The sequence below is a fragment of the Phycodurus eques genome, chromosome 7 (genome assembly GCF_024500275.1).
Source record: "Phycodurus eques isolate BA_2022a chromosome 7, UOR_Pequ_1.1, whole genome shotgun sequence".
Classification (NCBI taxonomy): domain Eukaryota; kingdom Metazoa; phylum Chordata; class Actinopteri; order Syngnathiformes; family Syngnathidae; genus Phycodurus; species Phycodurus eques.
Window position 1 is genome coordinate 17,018,962 of NC_084531.1, and position 27,917 is coordinate 17,046,878.

The 27,917-nt window shown below is 40.9% G+C and overlaps 1 protein-coding gene across 1 annotated transcript in view; it reads left to right on the forward strand.

Annotated features, from left to right (window-relative positions):
* The window catches only part of rtn4rl1b (reticulon 4 receptor-like 1b), a 173,835-nt gene that overhangs the window by 10,196 nt on the left and 135,722 nt on the right, over positions 1–27,917 (forward strand). The window lies entirely within an intron of this gene.

A 27,917-nucleotide genomic window follows, 5' to 3' on the forward strand; every position in this document is an offset into this window, starting at 1 on the left:
GCAACCTCTCAGCCGTCGTTGAGGCCCAGCGAGTCTTCTATTTAAAGAGAATAGATTCCCGGCTTTTCTAATCCTCTCAGTGTCACTCTGTGTCAACTCGCTATTGTCGGACTTGTGTTTCGGACCGGTGACAGAGGGCTCGGAAGAGGAGGATAATGTAGAGAGCTGAGCAAAAATATAACCCCCAAAGCAATCTCCTAAAGCTGTCTATAAGCTGCCTGAAAAATGAGAAGCAAATCAGAACGGGGTGGGTTTGCGTTTCCTGTCTTGTTATAGAATGTGTCTGTTTAAAAAGATTAGGCCAATCAGAACAACCCGAAAAAAGTGGAGGGAATACTTTCTTTCTAAAACAACAAGCAATGAAAAAGTGTTTTACGATTGTATAGGTAATCTGAAGAGCTCACCTGGAGTACATGGCTTCATCAGTAATTTGTTGAGGAGTATATTCAATAATTGGATCCCTGACATTTACTCATGTTATAAAATAAATAAACAAATAAATAAACATTTCTGTTGCTTATACATAAGGCACTGCTATGCATGGACATGCATCCCAAACATCACATATGCACAATAGGAAATTCTAAAGCAAACCACATTTATTTAGTGGCAAGTGGAACCTTCAAGTTTGAACAAAATCAATTCAGTAGAGTATTTCAAATATACAATGTTTCTTATAGAGTATAATTGCAATAGCAACCACGTGCAATCAAATTGTTACCATTAGCAAACCTTTGTATAACCTCTGTATAGGCTTTTTAAGTAACATTTTAACATACTGAACAATCATATATGTACATGAAAAAATAAGTTAACCACAGACAATAAAACATGCGCTCCTTGCCCATCCATGGCTGCCGTATCCCTTACACCGCAAAACACTGCCATTAGGATGAGTTAAGTGAAAATAAAACATTTTGACTTTGAAAAAACAGAAAGTTGAAATGGAAAAATATTGACATTGAAAAAAAATAAAAGCATTGTGACAGAAGAAGATACACATAAAAAGGCATTAGTAAAATGCGGGGGAAATAAAAAAAAAAAAATCATGTGATCCTGGCTCATTACCCTACACCATAAAAAACTGTTATGAAGTTAAGTGTGTGTATGTGTGGGGGGGGGGGGGGGGGGGGGGAATGAATGGGAACACCAGAAAGTTGAAATTTAAAACCAACAGTGCTGAAAACACAAAGTCACTGTCACTGAAACCAAGATGGACATGAAACGAAAATCATAAAACTGGCATTGAAAAGAATCTCAAAATATTAAATGTTTTTTTTTTCTCCATTAGTATTACTATGGGCCAAAATACTGTATCTCCACAGAGATGTGAAAGACTCATTGCCTCATTGGCCCCCTAACTGGTTGGTGGCCCAACCAGTTAGGGGGCCATTAGTTTTTCACACAGAGCCAGGTAGTTTAAATATTTTTTTTTTCCTTAATAAATAAAATTACCATTTAAAAACATTTATTTATGTTTGAGTTATCTGATAAAGTGGGGAAATTATGCAAAAAAATAAAATAAATAAATTTGAGAAGGGGCAAATACTTTTTTCATACACAGTACATACACAGTATGTGGACAAAATCAGAATCAGAATAATCTTTATTTCCCAAGTATGTCAAAAACACACAAGGAATTTGTCTCCGGTAGTTGGAGCCGCTCTATAGTATGACAACAGACAGCCATTTGACAGAAAATACTTTTGAGACATAAAAACAACAACACAGTATGGAGAGCCGCTGAGCAATGAAAGGTTACCAGTAATGTGGTTATGCCGATACTTTATTTTTTTTCCTACAGTTGTGCAAATGATGCAGGGTCCTCTAGTAATTTAGAGCAGTTTGAAATGACTAACAGAGCAATAGTCTGGTACAGTGACCGTTGTGCGAAATGGCGCAGAGCCTTCAAGAAGTTTAAGCAGTTTTAAATGACTAGCAGTGCGATAATCTGGAACAATGTCAATTGTGCAAATGGTGCAGATACTTCTCAAGCACGAGAGGCCAGTATTGGTCAACAACAGATATGCAAATAGTGCAGAGTGGTGAGACTACTACAGTGAGTGCATGAATAGTGTATAATTGGCCCGACAGAGATGTGGCAGCAATCTCAAGACAGAATTAGCAGTATGTTACAAAGGAATTGTAAATTAACTGTTTAAGAAGTTAATGTCAAGAAGGAATAAGCTGTTGGAATGTCTGCTAGATTTAGTTTGCATTGTTCGATACCGCCTACCTGAGGGAAGAAGGAAGAGGTGGTGACCAGGTTGTGGAGGTTCCAAGAGGATTTTGCATGCTCTTGTCTTAGTTTTGGCAGTGTGCAAATCCTGGGTGGGTAGGGGGTACCGACAATTTTGTCAGCAGTCCTGATTGTCCGTTCCAATCGGAGTTTGTCCTTTTTTGTGGCAGCACCAAACCAGACTATGATGGTTGAACACTGGACTGATTCGATGACTGCTGTGTAGAACTGCCTCAACAACTCCTGTGGCAGGCTGTGCTTCCTCAGAAGCCGCACAAAGTATATCCTCTGCTGAGCCTTTTTCAGGATAGATTGATGTTGGTCTCCCACTTCAGGTCCTGAGAGACTGTAATTCCCAGGAACTTGAAGGTCTCGACGGATGACAGGGCAGTTAGTCAGCGTGATGGGCTACTGTGGCGAAGGATGCTTTCTGAAGTCCATGACTATCTCTACAGTCTTGAGCGTGTTCAGTTCCAGGTTGTGTTGGCCGAACCACAGCTCCAGCCGCTCCTCTTCCTGTCAATACACAGACTTGTCGCCGTCTTTGATGAGGCCGACGACTGTGGTGTCGTCTGCAAACTTCAGGAGTTTGCAGTTTCACACATTGAGGTGCAGTCATTAGTGTAGAGAGAGAAGTGTAGCACATTGTTGAGGCGCCCCAGTGCTTATGGTGTGTGTGGATGAGGCGGTGTTCCCCAGCCTCACCTGCTGTGTCCTGCCCGTCAGGAAGCTGTAAATCCAATGGCAGATGGCAGGTTGCTGGTGGCATTGCTGGTGCATGTGTCCCCTTTTTCCACAATTATTTATCATAACCCTAGTTTGGCACATCTATGGTAACCCTTACTTATTGGGAAAACACTTTAAGAGCGCTGAGTGACAGAATCAACATGAAAGAACATGCTTAGTCCATCCCTTTATAAAATCCACACCATTCATGCCAACTCCATCCGTTGTTGTGGTAATGAGATGCAAGGACAGTCATTAGCAGATGATAATGAGGTGAAAATGATAAACAACCTATGAGCCATGTTGCTTTTTTTATTATTATCAATAATGAATTTCTGATGAATTGGCTAATTTTAGTTTAAAGGTCAGTGTCAATGGCGTAGATGGAAGGCAACCACGCGTGGGGGTAAGGGACAGCAATCCCAGGTGTTCTCCTGTTACTCTGACAGCCCTCTCCCACCACCCCCTTCTCCTTCCTGAGCCTTTGTCCACTGAGACATTGTATTTGGTGTGCTGAGCAAAGCAATTCAGATGCACCAGCACCTGGACGTCTGCCCTTTTGCCATTGAAACTTAGTCCGTCATCAAGGGCGAGGAGTGACATTCTGGGAATGAGGTAATGTGTGGCACGGATATCCACACTGTTCATATTCATACCGTGTTTTTCACAAGACACCCACCATGGCACGTGCAGCTGATTCCTCTAGTTTATCTTGCACCCATTAATCCCACACGCCATCCATGTCTGAGTCTGAAGAACTCATTTCGAAGGCGGGTAATTCGCTCCCGAGTGTGCATGCGGATTTACAGAGGATTCCGAAATGAAAGTTTTCGACCGGGCTGGAAATTAAAACACATTGTTGGAAATGTGATGAGGAAAATAACAACTAAAGAAAGGTTCATCTCAGACATTGATCTCACTTCACACCGTATTATCTCAAGTGTGTGAAATAAAGAAGACGGTGGAGGCTTATCAAGGACCTTTTTGTATTGACAACATACAAGTGTACCTTTTCTTGTCATAATCCACAATATAAAAAATTGACACATAGGGGCTATGCCCTACTGTGATTTGAATAGTGAAAAAAAATTGTTTGTTTTCGCCCCCCAAAAATGTTTTACAACTGCTGATATCAATAGTTGAAACCATAAATACACAACAAACTACGATTTCAAAACATCCATCCATCCATCCATTTTCTGAGCCGCTTCTCCTCACTAGCGTCGTGGGCGTGCTGGAGCCTATCCCAGCTATCATCGGGCAGGAGGCCGGGTACACCCTGAACTGGTTGCCAGCCAATCGCAGGGCACATACAAACAAATAACCATTCGCACTCACATTCACACCTATGGGCAATTTAGAGTCTTCAATTAACCTACCATGCATGTTTTTGGGATGTGGGAGGAAACCGGAGTGGCCGGAGAAAACCCAGACAGGCACGGGGAGAACATGCAAACTCCACACAGGCGGGGCCGGGGATTGAACTCCGGTCCTCAGGCAGACGCTCTAACCAGTCATCCACCGTGCCGCTGATTTCAAAACAGTTTAGTATAATTTCAAACTCATCTTTGTTAATTTTATTTAACCTTTATTTATCCATGTAGGGTATTTGAGAACAAATTCTCATTTGCAACATTGACCTGGCAGCAGACAACAGAGTAAAACAAAGCAAAATCAAAGAAAACACTAATAAATCATATAAATAAACTGTACAGTACAGTGTCATGAAAAAGTATTGGTGCCTTCTCAAATTATTCTTTTTTTCTGTCCGGTTTCCTCACATTGTTTAAGATCATTAAATGAATGAAAATATCAGACAATGATAACTCAAGCAAACATAAAATGCAGTTTTTAAATGGTGACTTTATTTATTAACTGGTTAAAAAAACATATATATCCAAAGCTAGAGTCACTGATGGTGTAGTGGTACACTCGCCTGACTTTGGTGCAGGCAGCGTGGGATCAGTTCGTACTCAGTGACGGTATGAATGTGAGTGCGAATGGTTGTCCGTGTCTATATGTGCCCTGCGACTGAGTGTCGACCAGTTCAGGATGTAGTCTGCTTTTTGCCCGAAGTCAGCTGGGATAGGCTCCAGCGCCCCGCGACCCTAACCAGGATAAACGGTGTTGAAAATGGATGGCTATTCAAAGCTACCTGGCCTAGTGTGAAAAAGTAATGTCCCCCTTTGTTCAATCATGAATTAATTGTTGTTGTTAATCACATTTTTTGGTTCATTTTTACCGACCACTCCCAAGCCTAATTACCTCCAGACATGTTTCATCAAGAAATCGCTTAAATAGAACCTGTTTGACAAAATGAAGTCGGCCAAAATATCTCAAAAAAGGTGCAACAAAATGTCACGATCCAAAACACACCAGGAAGTCAACTTCTGAATTGCTTAACAATCACAAAATGGTCAAGGTCTAGGAGTGGCCTAGTCAGTCATGACTTGATTCTGATTGAAATGTTGTGGTTCAGTGTTGCTGAATTAAAATTCTGCAAGGAAGAGTGGGCCACTTTTCACAGCACTGTGGTTACATAATAGATTACATTAGAATGTAATGTCCACCATGGCACACGGTGAATAAAAAGTTAAAAACAGGTTAAAAACTGGGGTAGCGATCACGTACAGTATACCTCACTAACTTTAAACGATGGTATTTGGATGAATGAGACGTTTTATTATTTGTTGCAGAGTGTACAAATTGTTTGCTATACAGTGTGTGATTGACTGTCAACCAGTCCAGATTGTACCTCGCCTCTCTCCCCAAAATTCAACTGGGGGGTGAGCTGCAGTTTATACCCGCATCTCTAATGAGGAGAAATACTGCAGATAGACTAGATGGATGGAGGGATGATAGACTGGTAACCATTTCAGGGTGCGGCCTGCTTCTTACCCAAAAGGAGCTGGGAAAGGCTCCATCACACCCACTACTAGGGCTGCACAATTAATCGAATTTTAGTCGTGATTGCGATTTTGGCTGCCACAAATAAATGAGCCAGATTGGCGAAGATTGTTTTACATTTAAAATGCGGACACTGCTGCATATGAAAAGTGCTTCAATTGCAGCAGTGTCCGCAACCGAAACAGCCAGCCACCAGGGGGCCAACGCATGGTTAAGCCTTCATTAAGCGCCAGCACTGCGCTCCGGTGCCAACTTCGAAATAAAATCGCATCCATTAAGTTGCAATTCGCGACTGCACTTTGTAATAGCACATTCATTCAGTTATCCCTTGCTAAAGTTGAATCTTTGGGGGTACATTAATTTTTTTTTATTATTACCTATCATTTTTTTTTTTTTAAAGATTCATTATGAACTGAACATTTTTTACATATTGTTTGTTAAAAAGTAGTGAAATAAAAATAAAATATATCGTGTTTAATCATTGTGATTACAATATTGCCCAAAATAATTGTTATTCTTATTTTGGCCATAATCATGCAGCCCTACCCACTACCCTAAGACGAAGATGCATTAGGGGGAATGTATGGAAAGATGGGATCAGAGAATCTCTTTCCAAATGTTCTGAACTCCTTCTTCCACGTCAGTATCTTAATGAGCCGAAGAACACTGCCAGAGATTAAATAGCTCAAGTTCTCATAACAAAAGTTAAAAAAAAAAGTTGAGTGAATCAATCAATTTTGCCTCAATAGGACACATTTTTAACAATCAACGAATCGCTTAAAATGAAGTAGTGTTCCACTCCAGTCCTGTAGGTGGTGGCAATCCATATTAGAAAATTGATTTTTTTTTTTCCCCCCACCACAACTCCGTCTGCTGGGTCTGGAGATGCAAGCAGTCAACAAACAAAAGGGGAAAGAAATTCCTTAATCTGCATTTATGTCTAGGCTGACTAACAAATGTCAATCAAAACCCTTTCGCCCCACACGCAACGTAAGTAATCATCACTTATCTACTATCCGAGGTCTTGTCGCTGTGAAAGTAGGCCTCTCCGCTCACACTTTAATGAGCCAGCCTGCTGTCACCATGTCACCTGAGCTCGTAGCATCTGTCGTGTAATCGCCACCGGTGTGTCTGTCGCGGCTCCTGCCGAGGTTTAGCAGCAATCACATTCACCGTAATTGCTCAACCAATGTGTTATAGTCCTGTACTGGGATCTTAATATATGCTAAGACCTGGGATAATGTTAATTTTAGACCTGTTTAAAAATGTCCGTCCATACACATGCAAGGTTATTATGCTGATTGTGAGATGATGTCAGTCAAGAACAGTGATGTCAGTTGAAAATAATATTTGTGTTTCAGTCTTTTGTGGTCCGTAGAAGATGGTGCCTAGATGAAGTAGGGTATAAACATACTGATAATTGAGCCTAATTTGAGCATTTTACCCCCTTCCTATCAAAGTCAACCAGGGTACGATTGTCGGATATCTCTGAAAGGTTATAGTGTGTTTTTTTTTATTTTTTTTTTACAGTAAGTGATTTCTCCTGCTCGGAAAATGCTCAGGGCTGACAATCGTTAATGATAAACTTGGGCTGGGTGATTAATCAAATGTATCAAAGTATGTTTTTGCCCTAAACTGAACAACGGTACAATTGTTGGATGTCTCTGAAAGATTCTCCTGTGGTTTGAGGTGTGTTACAAGGGATGTTTCTTCCCTGATCTGTTCGGAAAACGGTCAGGGCCAACAATCGTAAATGTTAAACCTGTTCAATACTCCGAACAAAAATCCTTATCTGTGTGGTCAACACCAAGGACAGCTGAAGCGCCAGTTTCATGATTGTGACGTGAAATGCAACAATTGTCTTTGGGGATATCGTGATGTGTGTGTCATGCGCAGTGTTTGGTCACCTGGAGTATACTAGCCGATTTGTGTGGGGTCTCTCACATTTAAAAAAAAATCAGTATGTTTATACTGCGTTCAAGAGGATTTTTGCCAGATTTCCTCAAAAAATCCATTTGAAAAAAATTAATGTGACTATTATTTATGAAATGCACAACCCAGAGACAGATGGGAATGCAGTAATTACAGAATACAGGCCAAGATAATTTCCCCAGCCACACAGTCCTCATATGTAAATCCCTTCTAGTCTTAGAAGTCTCTTAAAGCCACTTATTTACAGCAGCAGAAGCATGTTTTGACCTTATTAAGGCGGATAAGAATGCGGACAAGTGGAATTAACAGTTTTTAATGTATCCTCTGTCATTTATTGTAATGAAATTGGAGGCAGAAAAGTGTTGCCCTGAGCAAGGTCCGCGTTGTGAAATTGAGATCTATTTTTGGCATACAGTAGATATGCACCTCTCATGCATTCGCTTCCTATGTATTCTGGTGTTCAGATGACTAAAGTCCTTGAAATGTCTCCCCCCCCCCCCCCCCCCCCTCTCTCTCAAATAAGCATGGCACACTCCAGCTCTGTGTGTCTGTAGCAATTATTTAAGCCACTGAGTCAAGGCATCAAAAACACTTCCTCACAAAAGAAGTGCAGGGTGTCATTTTGCGTGCCTGAAATAACTGCGCAAATTGATCAACAACATCGGGGCCTGGCCGGTTTAACAAGATGTGCTGCGAGGGAACCATGTTAAAACGTTGTACTGCATCACTCGCGTCCTGGGTGTTGCAGTGAGGAAATCTGTTCTCAAACGCTGAAGCAGACCACATAGTGAGGAGAAGCGAAGCTGGCAGCTGTTTGTTTTACATTCAAACCGCCTTTACCCTGCAGGGATTCACTCTTGCATCCCAATGACAGGCTTCTCCTCCCACCTTGCTCAGCTTAAAATCCATGAGTCTAAGCTTGGAAAGTACTTTGAAAAGTGCAGTGGAACCTGTAAAAGGTCATACACACATATTTGTTTGACTTAAGAATCAAATTTTCCCCAGTAATGTTGCTAAATTTATCCAGGATCACAATGTAGCCATCATAAAAATTCTGTTAACTGTATGTCTTCATGTTGAGCATATTCAGTACACAAGAGTAGAAGTAGATATTCATCCATCCATTTTCTGAGCCGCTTCTCCTCACTAGGGTCACGGGCGTGCTGGAGCCTATCCCAGCTGTCATCGGGCAGGAGGCGGGGGAAATCACACTCGGGAAATCAATCCTTCAGATGCCCACTGAGCTAAAGTCCCACATGATTGCATGATGAAAATATTTATCTGATCATTTAGACTTATTTTTCAAGATGAACTGCAACAACTGCAATTCTTTAGTAGAAGGAAAGGTAGCTTTCAGAAAACAACTTTGGTAGAAGTTAGTCACCTTGCAGAATATTACTGGAGAGAAAGACTTAAAAGTATCAGAAAATACATTTGCTGTATAGTATTTCAAAAGCATTTTTTTATATGTTAAATGTGCTTAGGTATTGGAAGTTAATGTAAAAGTACAGTGGACCCCCACTATTTGTGGGGGATAGCGACCAAGCCCAGACTGCGAATAGCGAAAATATGCAAATGATAGACGCTGGCGCATAATTGCCATGAAAAAGAAAAAAAAAATCCAAAGAAAACACAAAATAAATGGGGGATCGGGTAAAAAAAAATAACGCGAATATTCGAGGCTCCACTGTATTCAAACCAGGGAGTGGTTAGAATTTTGATTACGATTTTATTTACTTTTTATTTTATTTTGTAGTAACGAGTAATGAAGACTGTTAGGCCACAGTTTATAAATTTTATTTAGGAAATGTAGTGGAGTAAAAGTGAAAATTGTCAGAAATATAAATACGGAAGTAAAGTACAGCTTTGTGAATATTCCACCTAAGTACAGTAACAAAGAATTTGTACTCCATTACATTAAAATTCTAGTCGTCAGTGTGAAAAATACACGTGCCGTCGAGTCTCGTCCCTGCAAAGCATAGGAATAGTTCATCGTCACGACTTGAATAGTGAGGAAAAGGGGAAAGCGCAGAGCTGTTTTCATTCAACAAGAGATTTCCATCTGCTTTCCTTTGTTGAGGAACCTTGAAGAGAAAGCCGCATCTTGCCTCGCCTGCAGTATGAGAGCACGAGAGAAGAGGGGGAAAAAAAGTCAAGCGAATAGATAATCGGTAGCACGTAGGCTGTGCATTGTAGCTCCTCCTCTCCGTCAAGGCCTTAATCTAGCGCGGTTCAATTCCCACAGGAGTCAGGGCAGGCAGCGCAAAGAATTGAGCGCAGTAACAAAGGCTGCCCAATATCAGTATGCACACCCCCTTGTTTGCTCACATATTAATACTTTTTCCCTTCCCCAGACACCCAGGAACTCAGTCCGTTTGCCCTTAGCATTGGCGCTAATACGTCCTCCAACCCCACGCAGTTGCGTCGCTCCGTGTTCAAGTGTTTTGTTCGAAAGCGGAAAGTAATCTCCAGGGTAAATAACAGATGTCGTCTTCTGCTGGCTTTCCTGTGAAACAATAAACAGCACACGCCAGAATATAGACTTGTTATATACTGTATACGGCTGACCCGGGGTTACAAAAGTTTTATAAAACCATAATGGTGGCAACAATCCTACAGGAGGATTGATAGTGCCCCGGTGCTAAAACACTTCAAGACGGAAGTGTTAACTCGGACCGATGCGTCCCCGTTTCCACCGGCGCAGCCCTGTCGCTCATTTAAAACAGCGCCACAAGTCAGTTTTTTTTTTCTTTTTAGTCCAAAAGGGGTATGATGTACTCACTTATGCTACAGTCTTACAAGAAGAAGTACAACACTGCATTGCAGTTTTTGTTGGCAGTATCCTCAAATGTACTTGACTTGGCCCAATACAAACAGACTGTAACAGTGTGAAAAGTGTGAATGAATTCCTCATACCACATACCCATAATCAGGCCGATTTTGAGCATTGCTCCTTCTTTCTGAACAAATTCAGCAAAGTCCGTATTATGGGATTTCTCTAAAAGATTATCCTGAGCGATTATCCTTTGGTGTGGTGTGTGTTAAGAGTGATATTTCCTCAACGACTGCTGCCAACAATTGTGGGCAAAAACATTGGGACATAATACTTCTAACAGAAGTGGGACAAAAGAAAATCTAAACTCCACACAGAAAGGCAGAGCCAAGAGTCCAAACCAGACCCTCAGAACTGTGAGACGAATGTGCTAACCACGAGCTCGTCATGCGGTCGCCATAAAGCTATATCGTTTAGGCAATTAAGTATTAAATAGCATTTTAAAATTCCTAACTGTCATACAAGGACAGTGCAAGGAGAAGTTAACCATTGTATAATCAAGCGAAACTAAAATAATGTAGAACCTCCCACCCTTTGCAGATGCCTGATGTAACAGAGAAAATCTTGTGGCATTTTATAGTGTGTGTGTGTGTGTGTGTGTGTGTGTGTGTGTGTGAGCCACAGAAATAGCAAAACACACTTTTCAGTCTAGTATTAAGCCTTTTTGACCCTTCAGGGACACCTTCAGCTTGGAGCTGACAGCGGCTTCTGTGTGAGTGTGCTCAAAGAGTTTTACTGTTCTCCCAGCTTATAAAATGAACAGCTGAAAAGTGCATTGGCGCCTCTGGCTCTCCTTTCCCACATGCAAGGGCATTACATTAAGTAAGTATCCTGTAAAAACCCATAAAAAAGCAGTCGCTTCAAAAGGGCAATAAAGGGGAAGTGAACAATGACTTGCAACACAGTGAGGGAACATTGTATTGCTACTCCTTCGACGACACTGTTCCAGGTCTCTTTTCTTCCCCACTTTATACCTGCACCATTTTTGACCCTGCAAAAAATGATACAATAAATGAGTCCTATGGGCAACATTAGTGTTAGATTGGTCCTTAAAAGTACATAAACACGTTCCCACTGTACACCCAGTTGAGAGCATACCGCAGCAAGAATTTAAAATATTACTACTACTGCTGCCCTCATTTCTCCGACAAGGACATTTGCTTGTGGTAAAGCAATAAAAAAAGAGGAATGTGTTTTAAAAAAAACTTTTTTTTTGTAAAGCCTTGACTTGCAAGCGCAATAAAGGAGGCAAAGGACCTCATCATTATAACATGCAGCTACAGTACAATGCCAAAGAGAGCGTCCAAGGACACAATATGTCAGGGCTCCAATGGAAGCAAAGGAAGGAGAATTTTTTTTCACGTTTTTCTGTGGGTGTCACGCCAGCTCTCGCCATCCATAGATGAAAAGGTTCCAACTTGCACCGTATCCTCTGGATCTTGATAACAGACAGAGCCCCACCCACTCCTGCCAAACAGCCCGACAACCAATCAAGGATGCATCAACCTAAAAGGCTTTATTGAAATCTAGAGCAATTTTGACCTCCCGGATGTTTTGTTTACACTTGCTTATAGTATATCGCGACATAGATTTACTGCAAACACACTTACAATCAGTGTGTATGAAAAGTAATGCACTGTGATGAGTTTAAAATTGAAATTTTTAGGGTTAGTACATACAATTATTATTATTTTTTTTAAACTCAAACCATAAATCAACCATTCGTAAGCGTTTTAAGCCATGCGCCCACTTTAATATCCCAACAGAGGTGATACACACCCCTTGCCATCCCACACCCTAAGAATCTTATATATTTATAGCCAATACAGGCATCATGCTTATTCATATTCTGAAAATATCATCTGTACCATATACAGTGATGTGTAAAGCTTTAAGCCACCATTAAGTTTTTCATTTTTATAGCATTTATTTTGACATTGACAAAATTACACAAAATGAGGTCAATCATGATAAAGGTACAGATACCAAAATACATATTTAAATATTTTTGCTGCAGCAGAGTTAAAATGTACAGTATCTCAGTGTTGTGTAAGAGTTCCATTAAATTAGAGAGACGTTCACGTGTAGTCAAAGGGAGGTCAATAGATTTTTTGACTTCATTAAATGAGAGTTGGGGGGAAAGGCGATGTAAGAACGGGAATTGGATGGTTGTGGGAGCTAAAATGGGCAATAATCACACGTGTTATTGACCTGACAAGCCATAGACTTAATATGCTTTGAGATTTGTTGTCATCCTTCTTTATAATACAGCCTCCAATAGCCTTTTCTACAACTTTGAAAGTGCTGATTGGTTTTAAATACAACTTTAAAACAGTTGCAACAGTGGGCCTTTGCAAAGAACTCTGATTAATAACTTGGAAAAGCATCTTAGATAAACTATCTTTTAAAATACAAATACAAATGCATGGCTATAGTCGACCACAAAGTATTCCTGGCAGCCTTTTTTTTTTTAAATGATACTGTGTTTTCCTTGTTGTTGTTCCACTTCACAGTACCAAATTGACTCACTAGTGACAGTTTTCCATTGGCAAAAGCAGATACTATTTGTTGTACCTGGTCTAATACCACAAAGGGGGTGTGTAAACCTCTGCTGATCACTAATTGGTTTCGCAGATTCGTCATTAATGACCAAAACGCTCCAGTATTTTACTCCACCGCTGGCCTCTGTCTCCTCTTGGATAAAATGTGTCTTCTAACTGACAACCACAAGTAAATACCGGAAAACCTCACTCATTCTCCTCCACTGTTTGTTAGCGTGTCACGTTCTGACTGATGTATTCAATGTGGCGTAGTTTTCAGAGCTTCTCGCGACTACTGAAACCCACCACCTCAAAACGAGGTAATTGAAAAGGTACGTACTTCCTTCAATTTTTTTCACCTTGTTAGGGTTACGGGTGAGCTGGACCCTATATACCAGCTGAAGACTTGGACTGGTTGCCAGCCAAACACAGGGCACCTGGAGACATTCACACCAATGGACAGTTTAGAAGTTTACATAGACCCTAACATACGGTGGCCCTGAAGTGCAAAACACTACAGTAACTAATCACAACATGCATATTTTGGGAATGTGGGAGGAAGCCAGAGTACCCAGAGAAAAGAGGCAGGCTCCACGCAGGAGCCGAGATTTGAACCCTGAACCTAGGAAATGTGAGGCAGACATGCTAACCACTACCTTCCCTCCCATGAAACTTGTTCAAGAAAACAATTCCATTCCAGTAATGTCTAAAGAAAAATTAACACTGAAACTTCATCTACTGTTAGTGATCTCATGTACCGTCCAGTCACATTGTGACCACTTTGCGTCCTCAGCAACACTGACTTGTCCTTGAGCAAGGCACTATACCCGCGCCTTTGTTGTTTGAATGAATATACTGAATGTGAAAATGCATTCAAAAGTGAATTGTGTGAATGAAGAAAGTGCATCGAGGGGAAAAAAAAACATTTGTTTGGTCCCCTGATATGTTTTCTTTACAAATAAGAGCGAACAATGCTTTGAGCTCTTTCTATGCTGTTCCTAAACTGGTTTCGAGGTACTGTACAGTGAGGTCAGCTGTGATATCTGTTATATATTTATGGTTATAGGAATAAGTAAAAGTGCACATTGCAAAGGAGATGCCAACACACACAATTGCCATGCATACATTGACGCAGGTTCTGATGCCACGATGGCAGCATTATCCTGCTAATCGGAATGGCTCTTGTCACTGTGTGGGAGCACTCAGAGCTGTCTGGCTGCACGTACACACGCTCTCACACACACACACACACACACACACACAGACACACACACACGTTATTTTGCATACGTGAATGCATCAGCCCTCTTCTCCTCATTGCCTCCCACCTAGCAGCTGTGTGCCGGACTTCCTCTGATACTTAACCTTTCATCATGACCCTCCCGTCCTACTCAAGTCTGTACGACAGTAACAAAACAATATGCTGTACTGTACATGCAAGTAACTGACGTCCACCTCTAAAAATGTATATTTTTGCCTGTATTATAAAGCTACTATGATCCTAAAATGGTTTAATACCATTTCAAACTCATCTTTCAACATTACCTGTTAAAATGAAATGATGTGATATGATCATACACATACACATATGATCATGTGGCGAAGACTCTCCTTAACTTCCAATAACAACTCAGGTAACATAAAAAGTACATCTCATGTCGAGATGTATCACTTACTAACACATTATAGCTTGACACTAATTACTTTTGGCATTAAGGGAATTACAGAAATAGCACAAAAATCGTGAGTAGGTGAATTTTAGATAGAACAGGACAGGACAGTTTCCAATTTCCCAAAATGAACCGTTTTCCACCACTGTGTCTGTGGGATGGCAGTCACCAGTGAAGAGGAGCAGTCAATCATCAAGGCAGCGTCAGTACATTGATGTTGAGTCACAGTCACAGGTTGTGTTTCCATTAAGCATCACTACAGCAGGTATAGATAAACTCTCTCCACTTTGTCTGGCATGCGATTAACAGGCCATATCCTTGGAGTATGCTTGTGGTTTGCGCCGCACAAAAGCCAGAGGTTTCCGTTTATGTGTGCGTCACGAATGCCACAGGTCAGTGTGTCGGGTCCCCGCTGTATTGTAAACATTTGTTGTGGTTCCGCTTTATCTTCAGGTGCAACCATTAACAGCACATTGTGGAAAGCAGATGTAGGTGATCACTGTCTTTTAGCGTGAATGGAGGTTTGTAAGGAAAAACTCAAGAGCACAAACACGCAACATTATTATAAACAACATTAGGTTCATCATGGAGCCAAAACACTGAGCCATTACATTTTGGCATGGAAAATAAATGTTGGCATTTCAGAAAAAGATGCATTGAAATTAAAACAGAGTCCATTAAAAAATATACAATAGCTTAAGGATCCGCCCCGGTGATGTCCATTAAATTTCATTCAATCATTCATTCATTCATTTATTCAAAAACTGTCTCTTTATAAAGCTAATGCTCAGGTTAGGCTCTAACTGTCACTTTATTAGGTACACCTATGAAGCTCAATGACTTCCATTCAGGTCTTCATTAAAAATATATTGTCAACTTTGAACAAGATCTCAATAGAATGTTTATTATTGTAGCTGTAGCTTCTAGTAGTCTACAACTGTACTGCATCACACGAAAAGCCGTTTCCAGTACTTAGGCGCTTGAGTGTTGCAATTAGGTGTACCTGATTTTGTGGCCCATGGACACGTCATAGAAACCCTGAAGCGTGTTGTGCCAGCAGAATGTAATCATCCAGCAATTAGTCGGCTGCACACTAATGCTATGAGAAACAAAACACCATAGATTTGAGGATGATGCCAGCATTAGTCACACGGAACAAGCAAAAGATAAGAAAGATAGGATGACAAGTGGTGTAACAACAACACAAAGATCTCACCTCAGCAGCCTCCTCTCTTTCAAGCCTCCCTGGCAGACACTCAATCGCGAATAATGAATAATTAATGTAAATTGGAATTGTTGGCAAGAGTGGAGAAATCGCAAGGACTCATGCTAATTGCCAAATTTTTTATTTTTTTTGGGGGGGAGGTTGTTATTTTCCTCCCTTCTGCTTACACCTTGTTGCCTGTGGTAAGAAATTAAAATTAGTGCAACCTAATGAGACGTGGTTTAAGCCAGGAATGGGACGAAATGGAGCAACCGAGTAAATGGATTCACTTGGGGGCCGATTCAATGAGACTGCAACTCATCACACTAACTACACAAACTATAATAAGAGGAAGTCGTGCAGGAGCAGAAATCTGACAATTCAAATTTGGCTAAACCACACCCCCAGACAGAAACAGGCCAATTGCAGTGCAGATATGTGACACAGTGCTCTTTTGAAAACAATGATATAGTTTACATTTTTTTTGGGGGGGGGGGAGTATATATTTGTGCATACTATTTTAAAATGCAGTGAAGGTTGAATGCAAAACATTGTAACCCAGATAAATGTAGGTTAGCTATGCAGTCATCAGCATAGTCCTTTCAATCCCTCTAAAACCAACAGACACCCCTTTGACTGCTCCAAGGTAAGCAATATACTTTAACTAGCCATAAAATAATGGTGTGCTGTTGTTAGCTGCTCGTTATCCAAAATGCTAGCATTATGCTACAAACGTGTGGCCGCAGCCAGCTAAGCTAACTAAGCAAAGGCTAAGTTGCAATGTTTGTAATGGCCTACTGCTTTTTGAGTTTGTGAAAATAAATAGGGGGAGGGTGGGTATAACTGACCCCCCCCCCCCCCCCAAAAAAAAACAATTCATTGTTTGGTTCACGATGTGTACGGTAAGGGGACAGCATACCAAACATAGACGTGCTTTTTTTTGTGAAGACAAAAATGAGGTTAAAAAAAAACCTGAAAATTGCTATCAAGAAATTCTTCAATAATTAACCCCCCCCCCCCCCAAAAAAAAAAATAAATAAATAAAAGAATTATTGTTCCATCCGCCTTTATAACGCATATCCCATTAGTGTTACGGGTGAGATAGAGCCTATGCTAGGGTCCTATCCTTTAATTGGGTTGGTCAGAGCAAGCCAAGTTCCACTGGCAAAACATTTCTTTCGTGATCTGCACTCATTAATACTTGTATTTAATAATTAGCATCCGAGAGGAGTATGATGTATTTGTTTTTGTCATGTTAGCAGATAAATATTTATTCTGAACTGTTATATTGTGTGTTTGTATAGTATTAATGGTTTCAATAACTGGATGTGATGTTTGTGGCATTAAGAGGTGGATTAAGTCAGGTAAATCCCCACTGAAGGCCCTTCAAAGGGTCCTAAAGTTTGACAAACGATAAAGGTGAATTCGAGGTGAAAAGGTGAATTCTTCTTTTAGCTGTGCCAGAGTTACATGGCTCTGGCAGGAAATATCGTAAGATGTGTACATACGCTAAAAGCTGCGCAGGAAGATAATGACATCGAAGCGAGGTGGACTCCCCGCGCGAGAGCATTTGAGCAAGTCAAGGTCATAAACAACAAGAAGCAGATGGATTCTCTGCTGAACTGATGAATAGCTTAGCCTTGTAGCTTGCCGCTCTTACAGGCCCCACATACGAGAGATTTGGCACACAGAGTGCTCGTTGGATTCTTTTTCCCCTGCACCCTGTCATTTCTCTGGCTACCCTCCCTCACTGCAGACTTTCTCTCTTCATCTTGAATTATTAAAACATGTTGTGATTCCCAGTATGATTGTGAATCTGGGGCTGCAGCTCTTTTTATGCTTGTTTTTCTTCTATTCATGGTGTTCTCCGCCCCTCACTCATAATTCCCCATGCTCACTCACTCTCAAGCCAGATCATGATACTGCACTCCTCCAAAATCCAAAAATGTCACCTTGAGGGGTCAAAAAGGGAAATTTTAAATGATCACAACTGCAAAAAAGGTGTGAATATTTTTCATTTGGATCTGTATTCAGGTCAGGGTACTTTTCACTAGGGGATGAGGAGGTAAGAAAGGATGGATGTTTTTCTTATTTCCCATCATACACCAGCACAAGAAGCAGGAGTGGGACCTAAATAGGCCCACACGAAGGCTTGGGGGCTTTCTCAGGGGATACGCTTCCTTTCTCTAAACCCCAGTCACCCCCACCACCTCCCCAAGAGAGAAAACCTGTCAGCAGCGACCGTTCAACACAACACACATGCCTGTTTTCTCCCCAAACACACAGTGGTCGAGCACACACTAAGGTCGAGCAAGATCTGCTGTGGGACGTTGGTCCAAGTCAGACTTTTTTCAGATTTGGAATTTTTCCCAATGGAAATAATGGAAATCATCTGCTGCAGTGTAAAACATTCATTGTTCAGGCAATGTATCATTTTAACATTCCTGTCATGTACAGTCAGTGTAAAAAAGTGTTAACTGCTGTTGATATTGAGATGTAAATTGAAGAAGGCACAATTCATTGTTTAACAGTTAACTGCAGTACAAAGTTAAAATAAGTTAACCATTGCTATGAGTGAAACTTAAAACAATAAAAATTTATTAACTGTCCTTAAATACAAGGTAGCGAATGTATAATGTGCATCTTTACTAACTCATCTTACAAGTGTAAAAGTAAAATGAATAACACTAATCGCCTGATATATTTAAATGTACCACAAACTATGATCCCAAAACACTTACCGTAAAGATCATTTTAAACTTATATTACCCTTGAAAATCAAATGTCTTACAAATTATTCGACTTTTAGAAAATGCCCATAAGGTACACGTGTACATGCATATGTGCGTGAAGACTCTTTGTAACTTCCACTAACAAATCACGGTAAACTCCCCCACAAAATACAAAGCTTGTCTCTCACTCAAGATGTATCACTTCAACAAAATTCCTTAACACAAATTTTAACTACTTTCCAATTTAGACAGGGCTTTGGCGGCATCTTGTGGCATCTTAGGCCATTCCAGAAAAAGCACAAAAATTGCAAACAGATGAGTTTTTTATAATTCTAATTTATAATTATACATATTTGTACAAAAAAAAACAACTTCAAGACTATACAAAAATCAAAAGGAAAAACAGTTAGTACGGCCTTATTGTGCTGTGTGTCTAGTTAATTGCCGCTGTTCATAACTTCAAAACATTAACATTCAATCATGAAAACAGCCTACCTTCACTGAAGTATTTGTTAATACTGCACTGTTGAATGTGAGTCTTCTAACTTTACATACTGTAACTTCCTGTGTTACATCCAAGACGCAAAAAAGCCAATGAAAAAGCACAGTTTAACGAACACTTTTTTTTTTTTTTTTGTGCGTTTTTTCGTTTCTGTGACTTCAGAGACATGTATTGGTTGAATTCAAAACCTCAGACGAAGTAAGTACATTTCTCACAGAGAGGATTCACAAAGTGCTCTTCACATGGTTTGTTTACAGAATCATAAAATCATCCAGTAAATGGAGAAAAGCAACTTTTTAATTCCTGTGGCACTTTTTAATTAATTCCTGTGGCACTTAGGAGTACACGTGGTAACACTGGGGAACGCAATTTTTGTTGAGTTAGGTCTGACAGCTGTTTTTAACTCATTTTTGGGTGCGGAATCCAAAATTGATCTCAGTTTGTCTCTGTCACGACAAGTTTTTGAACTATAGATCCCCATTTTCTTAAAAAATGTGAAAAATACTGTACTTAACAGATATGTGCTTGCTTTATAAAACTTTTCAAATAATGACATACAATGAAATATGAAACAAAACAGGCATGACTGCAGTTTTTATTTAACACTTTTATGTATGGCAGAAATCCTCTTAATTCCTACTATGCTAGCTTTCTGTTTGCAGATATGAATAGTACTGACCTATTGGGAGCTGCACAACCCTCTCACCGCACTGTCTCAATTGTGACTGCACAAACAAGTTGCCACGTAGCTGTAGATGAGTCCAATTGTAATCAGCTGGCAAGTCTTGCTACAGCTAATCAGTGGAATTTTGCTTATCTCGAGGGTAAGCTGTGGAGAAAAAAACTTGACGTGCTACAAAGCATTGACTGCCATTTTGGAATCAACATGCTAATTTTAGTTTTAATCAGCATACAAATCAAACTCAACAGAATTTTTTTTTCAAATTGTTCCCTAGTAATTATCTTTTAATTATCTGTTTATTGTGATGTGGTCCTTGAAAAAATTTCTCCCCAGAAAGTGGTCCCTGAATCCAAAATGTTTTGGAACCTGTGTTTTTCACGTTCCACTGTTTAAACCAATATCCCAGAGAGTGAGTCTTCCCACCACCACCCTCCCCTTATAGTAAAAACAAAACAAGTGCCTCTACCCATTGGTGGTGATGCGAATCCTGATGTGGCAACGGCTCTGAAGCACAGTGGCCGTCCTGAGAAAAGGTTACAAAAACAGCTGCTGGCAGGTGAAAAATTAATGCAGCTAGCATTTATTCAACTATCCTCTCCTCCAAGCCTCTCGGGCTAATGCATGACAAACCAGTCACTGCAACAAACAGAGCTGTCCGAGGCTCTTTTGTCTATGATCTGTGGGTGAATATTAATGTAGCGTGTGCTGTCGGAGCTAGATAAAACTATTCTGTTAAAAAAAATAATAATATAAAAAAAGAAAAAAAAGAAAAGTAAGATCTTTGAGTACCGACTAGTAGGGAATTGAATGTGGCCCCGACTAAATGTACACTCTAATAAGCCAGTGAGGAAAACATGAGCTGCATCCACAGAGAGTGTGATTGAGCAAGACATGATGATTCAGAAGGTAGCTTGCTGAGCTGTACTTTTCAAAGTACTTCTACCACACATGCATTTCAACTTGCTTCGCCGGCCTTGAATACATAATAAATGTCAACTTTTGCACTAATAACATGCATCTGAACGTCATTTCAGTAACATGAAGCTCAATAATCAGTTCGATTCCTCTATTAGAAATGAAGAAAGTGGTGCTGTTTTTTTGCACAGTTTGTGTTAAATACACTTCACTCCACACTTCATACAAAAACTACTTTTGCCTTTTTTGTAACACCCTAGATGCCACAAAATGGCACCAAAGTCTTGGCTAATCGGAAAGTTGCAATTGATTGGAAGTATTGTTGAAGTGATGCATCTCTGATGAAGAGACAAAGATCTTTGTATGTGAAGGAGGGGCTAAATTTAGCCTGGGTTGTAAGTGGAAGTTAGGGAGAGTCTTCTTCTTTTCCTTTCGGCTTGTCCCTTTAGGAGTCGGCCCGTCATCCTTTTCCATCTAAGCCTATCTCCTGCATCCTCCTCTCGAAAACCAACTGCCCTCATGTCTTCCCTCACGACATCCATCAACCTTCTCTTTGGTCTTCCTCTAGCTCTCTTGCCTGGCAGCTCCATCGTCATCATCCTTCTACCAATATACTCACTATTTCTCCTCTGGACGTGTCCAAACCATCGAAGTCGGCTCTCTCTTACTTTGTCTCCAAAACATCGAACCTTGGCTGTCCCTCTGATGAGCTCATTGCTAATTTTATCCAACCTGGTCACTCTGAGAGCGAACCTCAACATCTTCATTTCCGCCACCTCCAGCTCTGCTTCCTGTTGTCTCTTCAGTGCCACTGTCTCTAATCCGTACATCATGGCTGGCCTCACCACTGTTTTATAAACTTGGCCCTTCATCCTAGCAGAGACTCTTCTGTCACATAACACAACTGACACCTTCCTCCACCCGTTCCAACCTGCTTGGACCCGTTTCTTCACTTCCTGACCACACTCACCATTGTTCTGGACGGTTGACCCCAAGTATTTAAAGTCCTCCACCCTTGCTATCTTTTCTCCCTGGAGCCTCACTCTTCCCCCAGCACCCCTCTCATTCATGCACATATACAGTGATCCCTCGTTATTCTCAGTTAATGGGGACCAGAACCCCCCGCGAAAGGTGAAAAACCACAAAGTAGGATTTGCCCCCCCCCCTCCCACGAATTTTCGTGTATGTAGGTACCAGAATGTTTAAAATATGTAAACAGTATGTATACTTTACATATTTGAGACAAAGATTACAACAGTAAACGTATTTACTTAAATCTTTAATCATAAAACCTTATACAGTAATTAACATTCATCAACATTGCCTTCTGAGAGAGGCGAAGAGGCTTGCGTTGGTGGCGGAGGAGAGGCTCTAACTTGACTCGTAGAGGCTTTAGGTTCACTCGGAGACTCTTCTGCTGGAGGCGCTGATGGTGTAGCTGGGGTTTTACCTTGGAGAAAAACATGGTGATGGGTGGTTATTGTCTTTGTTTTTTCTTTTGCTTCAAAATTCCCCTGTGCAAGGACATAACACCGTCTCTTATTACGCGGAGTTACCACGCATTTCACTTCCTTATTGAAGCAGTTTTGCGGATGTTTGCTTCCTCTTTCTTGATGTAGGGGACTGTAGATTCATTCACGCCATAATGGTGTGCCACAGATGCATAACTTCTGCCCTCTTTGATCATATCTAAGTTTCACTTTTTCGCTGATGGTCATCATCTTCTTCCTCTTGGGCTCCCCGGAGGAAGCTTTCGCAGGGGCACAGCGCTTAGACGGCATTGTAAGGGCTTAACTAATCAAAGTTATCGCTTAAACAAAAAAAGTTATCACAAACACAACACTAAGATCCTGTATGCGAGACAGTCAACAGCATGCACGAGACTGGCGAGACACAACAAGGGAAGATGCTGGGTGCGGCTGCGATGATGCGCAGCCAATCAGCTCACGGGATAAATCCACTCGTGTCTCATTGGTCGATGTCGTGCTGGGAACCAATCACGTGCCTTTTATGAGTGCCCGTGGCATGTACAGTACAGTACAGGCATGTACAAAGCCTCTGAGTCAATTCATCTCTTTGGCATGCAGGGTAACCTCTCTCGTGCATCAACATGAAACAATGCGTCTTTCCGCAATATGGCTGCTGATATGGCTGTAAACAGGAAGGGGCTCAGGGCTGATCCCTGATGCAGTCCCACCTCCACCTTAAATTCGTCTGTCACACCTACAGCACACCTCACCACTGTTCTCCTGCCCTCGTACATGTCTTGTATTTTTCTAACATACTTCTCTGCCACTCCAGACTTCCGCATGCAGTACCACAGCTCCTCTCTGGGTACTCTGTCATAGGCTTTCTATAGATCGACAAAGACACAATGTAGCTCCTTCTGACATTCTCTGTACTTTTCCATCAACATCCTCAAGACAAATAATGCATCTGTGGTCTCTTTCTAGGCATGAAACCATACGGTTGCTCGCAAATATTCACTTCTGTCCTGAGTCTAGCCTCCACTACTCTTTCTCATAACTTCATTGTGTGGCTCATCAACTTTATTCCTCTATAGTTCCCACAGATCTGCACATCACCCTTGTTCTTAAAAATGGGCACCAGCACACTTTTCCTCAGGCATCCTCTCACACGCTAGAATTCTATTGAACAAGCTGGTCAAAAACTCCACAGCCACCTCTCTTAGATGCTTCCATACCTCCACAGGAATGTCATCAGGACCAACTGCCTTTCCATTTTTCATCCTCTTTAATGCCTTTCTAACTTCCTCCTTACGAATCATTGACACTTCCTGGTCCACCACACTTGCCTCTTCTACTTTCCCTTCTCTCTCATTTTCCTCATTTATCAACTCCTCGAAGTATTCATTCCATCTATCTAGCACACGACTGGCACCAGTCAACATATTTCCATCTCTATCCTTAATCACTCTAACCTGCTGCACATCCTTCCCATCTCTATCCCTCTGTTTGGCCAACCTGTATAGATCATTTTCTCCTTTTTTTGTGTCCAACCTGGCATACATGTCATCATATGCCTCGTTTGGCCTTTGCCACCTCTACCTTTGCCCTGTGTCGCATCTCAATGTATTCCTTTCGCCTCTCCTCGGTCCTCTCAGTGTCCCACTTCTTCTTAGCTAACCTTTTTCCTTGTATGATTTCCTGTACTGTGAGGTTCCACCACCAGGTCTCCTTCTCTCCTTTCCTGCCAGAAGATACACCAAGTGCCTGCCTCTCTGATCACCTTGCCTGCAGTGGTCCAGTCTTCTGGAAGCTCCTCCTGTCCACAGAGAGTCTGTCTCACCTCTTCCCGAAAAGTTGCACAACACTCGTCCTGTTTCAGCCTCCACCACATGGTTCTCTTCTGTGCCTCTGTCTTCCTAATCTTCTTCCCCCACCACCAGAGTCATCTTACACACTGCCATCCTATGCTGTCTAGCCACACTCTCCCCTACCACTACTTTACAGTCGGTAACATCCTTCAGATTACATTGTCTGCACAAGATGTAATCCACCTGCGTGCTTCTACCTCTGCTTTTGTAGGTCACCCTATGTTCCTGCCTCTTCTGGAAAAAAAGTGTTCACGACAGCCATTTGCATCCTTTTTGTAAAGTCTACCACCATCTGTCCCTCCGAGTTCCTTTCCTGGATGCCGTACTTACCCATCACTTCTTCATCACCCCTATTTCCTTCACCAACATGTCCATTACAATTTGCACCAATCACGACTCTCTCTCTGTCTAGGGTGCTCAGAACTACTTCGTCTAGGTCCTTCCAGAATTTCTCTTTCACCTCTAGGTCACATCCTACCTGTGGGGCATAACCGTGCCGCCTCTTCCCATCTACACAATGGTAAAATAATTTAAACCCTGCCCCTAAACTTCTGGCCTTACTGTCTTTCCACCTGGTCTCCTGGACACACAATATATCAACCTTTCTCCTTATCATCATGTCAACCAACCCCCGAGAGTTTCCTGTCATCGTCCCAACATTCAAAGTCCCCACATTCAGTTCTAGGCTCTGTGCTTTCCTTTTCTCTTTCTGCCGAAGAACCCGCTTTCCACCTCTTCTTTTTCTTCGACCCACAGTAGCTGAATTTCCACCGGCGCCCTGCAGGTTGACGCCGCCGGTGGCGGACGTTGTTAACCCGGGCCATGGTATGGAATCCTTTGGATGAATGTTCATATTTGTTTGGCAAAGTTTTAATCCGGATGCCCTTGCACTGGCTTGTGCCTCCCATAGGGCAAAACATATATGCACCGCATATATGTTTTTGCTCTGCTGAGTGGCTATTAACAAGCTCAACCTAACAAACAAAAAAGGTATCACTATTGCTTGACAATTGCTATTTTTACACGAGAACTTCCGGTGCATTTAAAAATAAATAAATAAATTAATTAATTTTAAAAAATCTAATCATCTGTAATCCATTTATTTTTAATGGTAATGTTGTAAGATGAGTTTGAACTAATATTAAAGTGTTTTCGGATCATAGTTTGTGGTATATTTATGGTTTAAACTTATAACATATATAATTTAAAAAAATTTTAGCGTGTCAATTAGTCAATTGTTTTTGCTATTTTTGGCAGGTCTTGGTCCATATCCCCAGCAAATATCGTAGTTTTAGTCTATTAGGTATGCAGAAACCCTTAAGGACCACTTGATTTTGAAATGTTTTGCTTTTTTTTAAATTTTTTTATTTTAAACGTCCTGCAAAAAGGGGACTAAACAAGCATGCAACACCTGCAAAAAACATTAAGCTAATTGGTGGTGGTCTAGACTGGCACTTTAGCAACCCCAAAACTTATTATTTCAATATCAAATGTGAAGAGATTGAGCCATCACGCCACTAAATCCAATTTGGTTATCTTGCTCAAGTGTTGTTAATAGAGAGTACTTTACAACAAAAGGAAAAAAAACAGAGGCAATGGATTTAGTTTGAAAGGCCACGGGATAATGTATTGTGTTTTAATTAAAAGCGAGGAGGTGGATGTCGCGGTACCATGGCGCTCTGAGCGTCTCGGTGTGGAGTCCTTTATTAGGATCAATGTGTGCTAATGAGAGAACGATAGGAGTTGTCCGAAGAAAAAGGGTATGGAAAATGAGAACATGGATTTTTTTTGAGTGTTTTAAATCAAAACGGCTGCAGAAATGGGATAGAACCATAAACCTTTGAATGAAACAGGGAAACTCATTTGTGTGCCGAAATTTTTTTTTTTCATTGGGCCAAGTTATCAAAACAGGCATTTTATGTAATTCAGAATAAATGTAAATTGTTTACTTTTGTGCAAACTAACGTAAGTATGTTACTTAGGTACAGTTGTTGACTCAGTACTTGTGCTTTTTTATGTATTTTTACTTAAGTACAGAGTATTAGTGCCACCTCTGCATTTCACCTGTGCTTTCACCGTGGTTAACCAACCGCACTTGGTGACATAAGTTGCCATGTTGCTTGTGTTGATGAGTCTCTCAGACACGGCTTGTCGAGATATTATCTGTCCGTGCTGGCTGCCAATGGCGTGTTGGGTAAATACAAGCTGCCTAATTACAGCCAATCACACCCCCGCAGGAGCTGCAATTTGGAGCACGAAAGGGAGCGCTCGAATAAGATCCCCTTCGCATCCCCAGGGGCATGCCTCCAGGCCTTGTGTGTCCACAGGGAAGGTGCACTGTGATCAGCCTCGCTTAAGAGAAACTGCAGAGCGTGTACAAGGGTTTTTTGGTTTTTTTTTTATATTTCATGCAGTTCCAGTTAGCCATTAAGATTCCATCCACCTCCTCCCTCCAACCTATTTTGCTTATATATACTGCACTTTGGGGAGAAAACATTTGTTTTGACAGCTGAAACTGACGACATCCCATTTGTCTGCAAGTAGGACTGTCTGAGGTCTGGAATTCATTCTACCAGCTAACCTCTCTGCTGCCTCTGCTGGCATGTGTTTTTGTAATAGTACAGCACAGTGGGTAGTGGTGAGCCTCAGTCAGGAGGTTCTGTTTCTGTGTTCTCATCAGAATCGCTCAGTCATCATGAAAATGTAGAAGAATAATGAAACTCTGAGGTCTTATTAAAAGTGACCAAGCATTTGCACACATACCAGCGCAATGTAAGCCCCTTAAAATGTGTTTCATTCATTGTATTTATTTATTTATTTTTTGGATGTATGTGATTTTGGCACGTCCCGCACACTGCTCTGCTAACTACAATATATAATATAATATAATATAATATAATATAATAAGTGGTTGAATAATATTAAATGACAAAATTGTCTACAACAAGTTGTTTAATAAAACGAGTCATTTTGATCACGTATATTCTATTTTCATTATCATATTGAACAGTTTACATGTCCGTGCAATTGCCGTCCACCCTGTCATTTTTGGGTAACTGGCCCTTTCATTAACCTTGTGATGTTTTCAGTGACATCACAACCAACATTTTTATCTTTTTTTAATGAAGGCTGAATTAGTGGATAGTATAGAATAACAATTTTGTAATTTTATAATCATCATCATCATATTATTATTATTTGTGTAGATGGATGTTGTGAAGCTTAATTTCTCCATTCTGTCAGAGTCAAATATCAACTGATATAAAAGCTTTTTAGAAATTCAAAGTTCTGTATATGTTAAACAGCGCACAGTCAGCTTGTAACTTGGGTCATGTTTATAAGGTCCACCATGTGCTCATAAAATGTTCAAATGAGCCAAAAGTGTCCACCTTGTCATTTGACACTCTGTCAGAACACTCACACACTATTCTGTTAGGAAAATCTCAGATTTTTCACGTGGAAGTCTCAAAGGGACCTTATTGACTCACATGCATGTTAGGTTCACATAAGACTCTATGCTCACTGTCAATGTGAGTGTGACTGCTTGTTTGTCAATCTGTGCCCTGCAGTTGGCCAGGGTGAACCCCGCCTCCCGCTGTAAAGTCAACTGGGATAGGCTCCAGCTTACCCATGACCCTAAACATGATAAATGATACAGAAAATGGTCAGATCAGTATTTTTACACTTGTATGACTGTT